Below are 5,681 nucleotides of genomic sequence, written 5' to 3'. Positions count from 1 at the left end.
AAAAAAAAAAAAAGCTCCAGGTAATTGGGTGATGGGGAACCCAAAGGCATTGCAACTGAGATGCAAAAATGCACAAAAGTATGTAAAAATAAATTATTATATATAAAAACACTCCTTTTAAGTGTAATAAATTGACCTTTATTTTCAAGTATTACGCTTTATAATAATGACTGATAAAAAGTTGACATTTGTGGAGTCATTTAAAAGTGGAGAGGGAGATCCGTTCCCTGCCTGACACAGCTTGGTCTGGGCCAGAGACCCCTACACCGGACCGGAAGCTGTGGTTGTTAGAAGCCTTGGCAGGTGCTCAGTCCCTGGGGGAGGGGTAGGCCTGATGGGGGCTGTCCTTGCTGTGGGTGGGGTCTCCAGTGAACCACAGCAGGACATTGGGACTCATATGTGCAGACCACATGCAGTGACCTTGGGCTGCTCTTCCAACCCCCGTTGTTCCTGTGAACCTCCACATTTCCCCAAAATGACCTGGAATCGGAGATTTAAAATTTATCTCCTATCTTTTCTGCAATTGTCCAATATTTAGTTTGCTCCATCTGCACTAAATCCCTCTCGGGAGTTAGTGTCCTCACAGCTGAAGGGTGCTGTCTCTTAGCTGGACTTGAGGTATGGAGTGACCCAGTCCAAGCTTTCCGCTGAGCTGAAGCTGGGAGTGTAGGTGGGGGTTCCAGTGGCAATTGCTGTTGGGCCCTGAGCAGCCCCCTCCCATTTTGTTTATGGTCTTTGGAGTCCAAATTTGCCTGTAGACATGTGTCTAGGTATATATAAGTTCTTCTGAATTTCCGAGTTAATGCTACTCTCTGAAATTGCATATGCATATATTCAGACCAAAATCACAGCCTCAATAACACCCCTTGAGTTAAGGAGAGTTTCTTTTTATTTATTAAAAACTTCTCCCCATCCATTCATTGGGCCCCCTCCAAACTTACTCCCACCCTCAGCCTTTTCTCTTTGGTAACCTCAGTTTTGTTGACATGCACTAGTTTATTTTTATTTTGTTTAGTCTGTTTATCTACTTTTTTTATTCTACAGAAAGTTGGAATAAAAACTATCTTTCCCCTTTTAACTTATTTTGCTTCATATAATCCCTTAGGGTTCCTTCCTTTTTGCTGCAAATGGCAGATATTTCATCTTTTTAAAAAATATCTGCATAGCATTCCATCATGTAATCTACCCCATCATTTGGGGTCTACTTCTGTTTCTTCATTATGTTTGAAACTACATGAGCACATCTTGGGCTGGGCTTAACAGCGTTGGTCCTTATCCTGAAGTGTTGGCATTATATTAAAGTCACACTTTGGAGGAAATAGTCCCCGGTGTTCCACAAGACTGGGCTGTCTGTTGCCTTCGGCTGCACCTATTTGCACAAGGCTCACTCAAGTGCTGTGCAGGGCGGGAGCCCAACAAGGAGAAGTGAGGAGGTGGCTTTTAGAGAATGAGGGACTTCAGGCCTCCCTAGGGTCTCTGAGTACCCCAGCCGAGGGGGTGCTTGGCCACCACCCTCTCTTTTAGGTCAGTTCATAGTCACAAAGGTAGCCCCAGTCTTACACTGCTCTCTCAGTTGTGGTCCAGCTATCATAACAGCAGGTGCTGGAATCATTTCCCCTCAGAGGTGCAGACAGCAGCAGAATGCTCCAGGAGTTATGGGTTCCATCTGCTGACATTCCAATAATGGTGAGAGGCAGATGAAAGATGGCTTTTTCAGGCCCCATCTTCAGAAGGCTGCCTCCCCTCAGAGTTCTCTCAAGGCTCTCTTGGAGCCAAGGCCCTGGGAAGGACCTGTGGTCAGGAGGGAGCTGTAACTCATGTCTGTTTCCAGCAACTTCCAGGAACAGTGCTTACCCCAGAGGCACACATACTTAACTGTCACTGTTGGGGCCTGGAGGCTGTGAACTTGGGCTAGAAGCAGGGTGCCTCTCGGTAAATATTCCAGCGACTGCTCTGAGTGGGGGTAGTGCAGGTGCTCACGTCACACGGAAGCCAGTTCCGGAGCCTCTTGTAGGTGCTCCCGGGCAGCCACAGGTGGATCTTGTTCCCCATTAAGTCCCACCAACTACTCCCAGCGTGGGTCAACTTGGCAAGTAGTCACACTCTGTCTGCTGGCCTTGGCACCTCTAGCAGAGGGGTTGGCTGGCCCACCCTCAGGCCTGGTTCCACCAGTGCTGTGTCCACCCTTGCTGGCATCTATCTACCTTCTCCCCGCATGCTCGACTCTGCATCTCTGCTCAAGGAGACTCTTCTTCATGAGCACTGTTTAGGCAAGCCAGGCTGGCAAGGCGGGGGTGCTGGGCAGGGGGTGCTGCAAGGCAGGCAGGCAGCTGGGCCTCTCAATTTCTGACGAATCTTCATGCTTTTTCCTCAGGGTTCTCTCTGGTGTTCTCTCGTGGTCCCACCTCTTCTGTTGTCACAAACTCTGCTGCCATCATCCGTCTCTGAGCCATGCTGGGCTCAGGTGTGTGCACTCACACAGCTCACACCCAGCTCCAGGTGTGCGTGCTCACACCCGCACTCCCAAACGCCTTCTGTGTCAACCATGGGTGATAGCCCAGAGACCAGCAGTGCACAAGCCTGGCCAATTCACTTACGCTTCCCCTCAGCTGAAACCTGCCGACATTTAAGGAGTAATTAAGATGGTGCTAGACCCGACTTTGTCTTCGACACACCAGACTTCTGTAAAATGCCCCCTGGGCTGTACAGCCATTCCCTGCCCTGGCAACAGGGAGGTGGTGGGTGTGGGTGGGGAGCAGGCAGCTGGCCGCTACCTCAATTGTACTCATGGTGTGACCTGAGCAGCTGCCTCAAACGTGGCCTTCCAGGGGTCACCACAAGCTGCTTAGTGAGCTTAACTCCATTTCTAGCAATAACATCCTATCAAAGTATATGCTCATGCCAGGGCCGAGAGGCTCTGCAGAGTGGCAGCACCTGTGTCCGGGGCCCTGGGACAGAGCAGGCTCTAACATAACCTGTGAACAGGCTCCTGCTGCTCACTGGCCATGGCACCCCGGCGTCGGGCTGTGCTCCCGGCTGGCTGGGCCCACAGCCTGGTGGGCTGCTTTGGCTTGCGCTCCTGACTCGGGGAGGGAAGCCTCTGTCCCTGAGTGGCCTGCCCGTGGCCGGGAGTAGGCAACCACCCCAGACCCGGTGGGCCAGGTTCACGGTTCATTTGGACAAAAGGAAAAGGAGTCTCAGGCCCCTGGTAAGTCTGACAGGCCCTCAGTGCTGCAGCAGGGGCCAGGGGCACAGGAAGGGCAGCGGCAGGGACTGGCGGGCAGGCAGCAAACCGAGCCTGCTCGGCCCCCTCGCTTCTCCCTGGCTGTCCTCTCCTGAGCACTTGCTTCTTGACACAGTGACCACATGTATGTGCACGCTCGCCCCGTGCTCTCCAGCTTCTCGGGCCTGGTATCTGTTAAAGTGTGAGCGCACCACACTTTAATCTTTTTTAAAAAGATGTATTTATTTACGCATACAGAACTGGGGTACAGGCCAGAGGTGCAGGGGTGGTGAGAGTGTTACAGGGAACCCCAGTGTGAACTGGGCCGCCTGTCCGTGGGGCCTTACCCACATGCTTAAAATTCAGTTGTACTACAGGCGCACACGAAAGGGTCACTACGGGTTGATTTACAAAAGGGAAAGGAACAGGAAACAACAACTGGAGTATCTTACCTGCTCGCTGACCTGGAGCAAAGCCATGAGTCACACTGTCTGGAGAGTCACGTGGTCTGGAGAGCCGTTTCTCAAGGAGAGAGGAGAGAGGCAATGGCGCCCTATTTATCCCCCAATGTCCCAGAATTCCTGCTAGCTCTGCCCTTGGGTCCTCACAGTTCTCTCCCTGGTGCTGCTGGGAGTTGTAGTTTCCAATCACTGGAGTAGGGGGCCGAGTCCAGAAAGCCGGAGTAGGGGGTGGAGTCCACAAGACTCTGCAGAGTTCCTTTAGGACATCCTTCCCCTTAACAAGAGGATTCACCAGAGACAGATTAGGGAGCAGAACAGGCTGACTGACGAAGCACACTGCTGAGGGGAGCAGCGGGCGGGTCAGGAGAGGTCTGCCGCGCCATGTGGTCACCTCCAGGGCAGGAATTGAACTCATGCTATAGTGGCTTTAGCTTCTTAATGCTGTACTTTAACCTGCTGCGCCACCAGGGAGGGCCACCCTCAAGCCCTTTTTGCAGTAACAGGATGCTACGTGTGGGGAATGAAATCTGGGAGGAGAACAAAGCCACAGGTGGCAGCCTCAGAGGCCAGCTGCAGGAAGGCAAGAGAGAGCACAAATAACTCACCGTCTATCCTGACACTGGGCCTGACGGGGGTGGCTGCATGCGGTAGGCAGAATTTTGGAGGAAGTTGCCTGTGGTTCCCTCCATGTTTAACATGCCTATGCGTTTGTAAGGCAGAACCATGCGTTGGTATTGTGCATCGTGTGGGTGACGAGGGACGTTGAGAAGGACATGGGAGGTTCAGAGTGTCCCCAGGCTGACAGGAAAGCAGGTGTAGAAGTAGCCAGGTCCCCAGCATGGCAGGCGCTATGGGGCTGGACTCAGGGTTATGCTGAGCCAAGCCCAGGTCCTATCCTCACCGAGGCACTGTGACCTAAGGTTAACACGAAGTTTGGTCAATGCTGCTAAGAACCCAGCTCTGTGACCTTGGGCATATCACTGCTCTCCCCGAAATTCATTTTTGCAGTCTGTAAGGTGGACAGGAGGAACAAAACTGACAATGCCCCTAGGGGCTGGCAGATTTCATGATATATCATAAGGGGTACAGTCCCTAAGAAGGGTCCTTGGGGTCCGGCGAGGGCAGAGGCAGGTGGGAGCTTCCTTCCACCAAGAGATGTGCTGCATATCAAGGTAGAGCCTGCTGGTTCTCCAGAAACACATGGAAAGGCCAGTCCTCCCAGGCCTGGCAAGGCTTAGGTTTAGGAGTAGTGGTGAATTTTCTTAATTGGTTACATTATCTTTGGCCACTAGATGGTGCCATGCAACTGCACTATTTGGCACAGGCATCTTTCTGGGCTCCGGGGGAAAGGCACACATTAAAGACAAATCTTTTTTTTTTTCTTTTTTAATATTTTATACACTTTTTACATCATTCTTCACTTTTATACAATGTGTGCTTTATCATCCGGTGTATGCTCCCCAAGAAATTCCCACAATCCACTCACACGTGCACCACCACTGTAGTTCCTTGTGCTCTTCCTGCCCCTGTTTTGATACAATTTCCACCCCCCTCCCCCAGCCCCTAAAGAATGTCTCTGGTTTTTAGTTGCCTGTTGATTTTGATTTTGAGTTTGTTATAATTCCTGCTTTCACGTCTCTACATTCCTGCAGATATGTAAATATAGACACATGAACACAGGGTGCACAAGTATGGTGAACCCTTAACACTTGGGGAACTTGAGTGGAGGGCTGTAAGGATTCTTTGTACTGTACTTACAAGTTTTTAAGGAGTTTGATATTATCTCAAAATAAATAAGTTAATTGAAATAAGTCTCTTCATCTAGACGGTCATCTTTTTCTTCACTGGGCGAGAGGTTTGCCCCAAATACTCTAGAGAAAGTTTTATCAAGAAGCCCCTTCTGGAGCTAAAAAGACACTTCTCCAAAGAGGAAATGCAGATGGCCAACAAGCATATGAAAAAATGTTCAACATCACTTGTAATAAGGGAGATGCAAA

Source organism: Condylura cristata, unplaced genomic scaffold, assembly GCF_000260355.1.
Source record: "Condylura cristata isolate star-nosed mole 26May11 unplaced genomic scaffold, ConCri1.0 scaffold00017, whole genome shotgun sequence".
NCBI classification, from domain to species: Eukaryota; Metazoa; Chordata; class Mammalia; order Eulipotyphla; family Talpidae; genus Condylura; species Condylura cristata.
The sequence above is the reverse complement of the archived record's forward strand: the minus strand, read 5'-3'. Positions refer to the sequence as shown.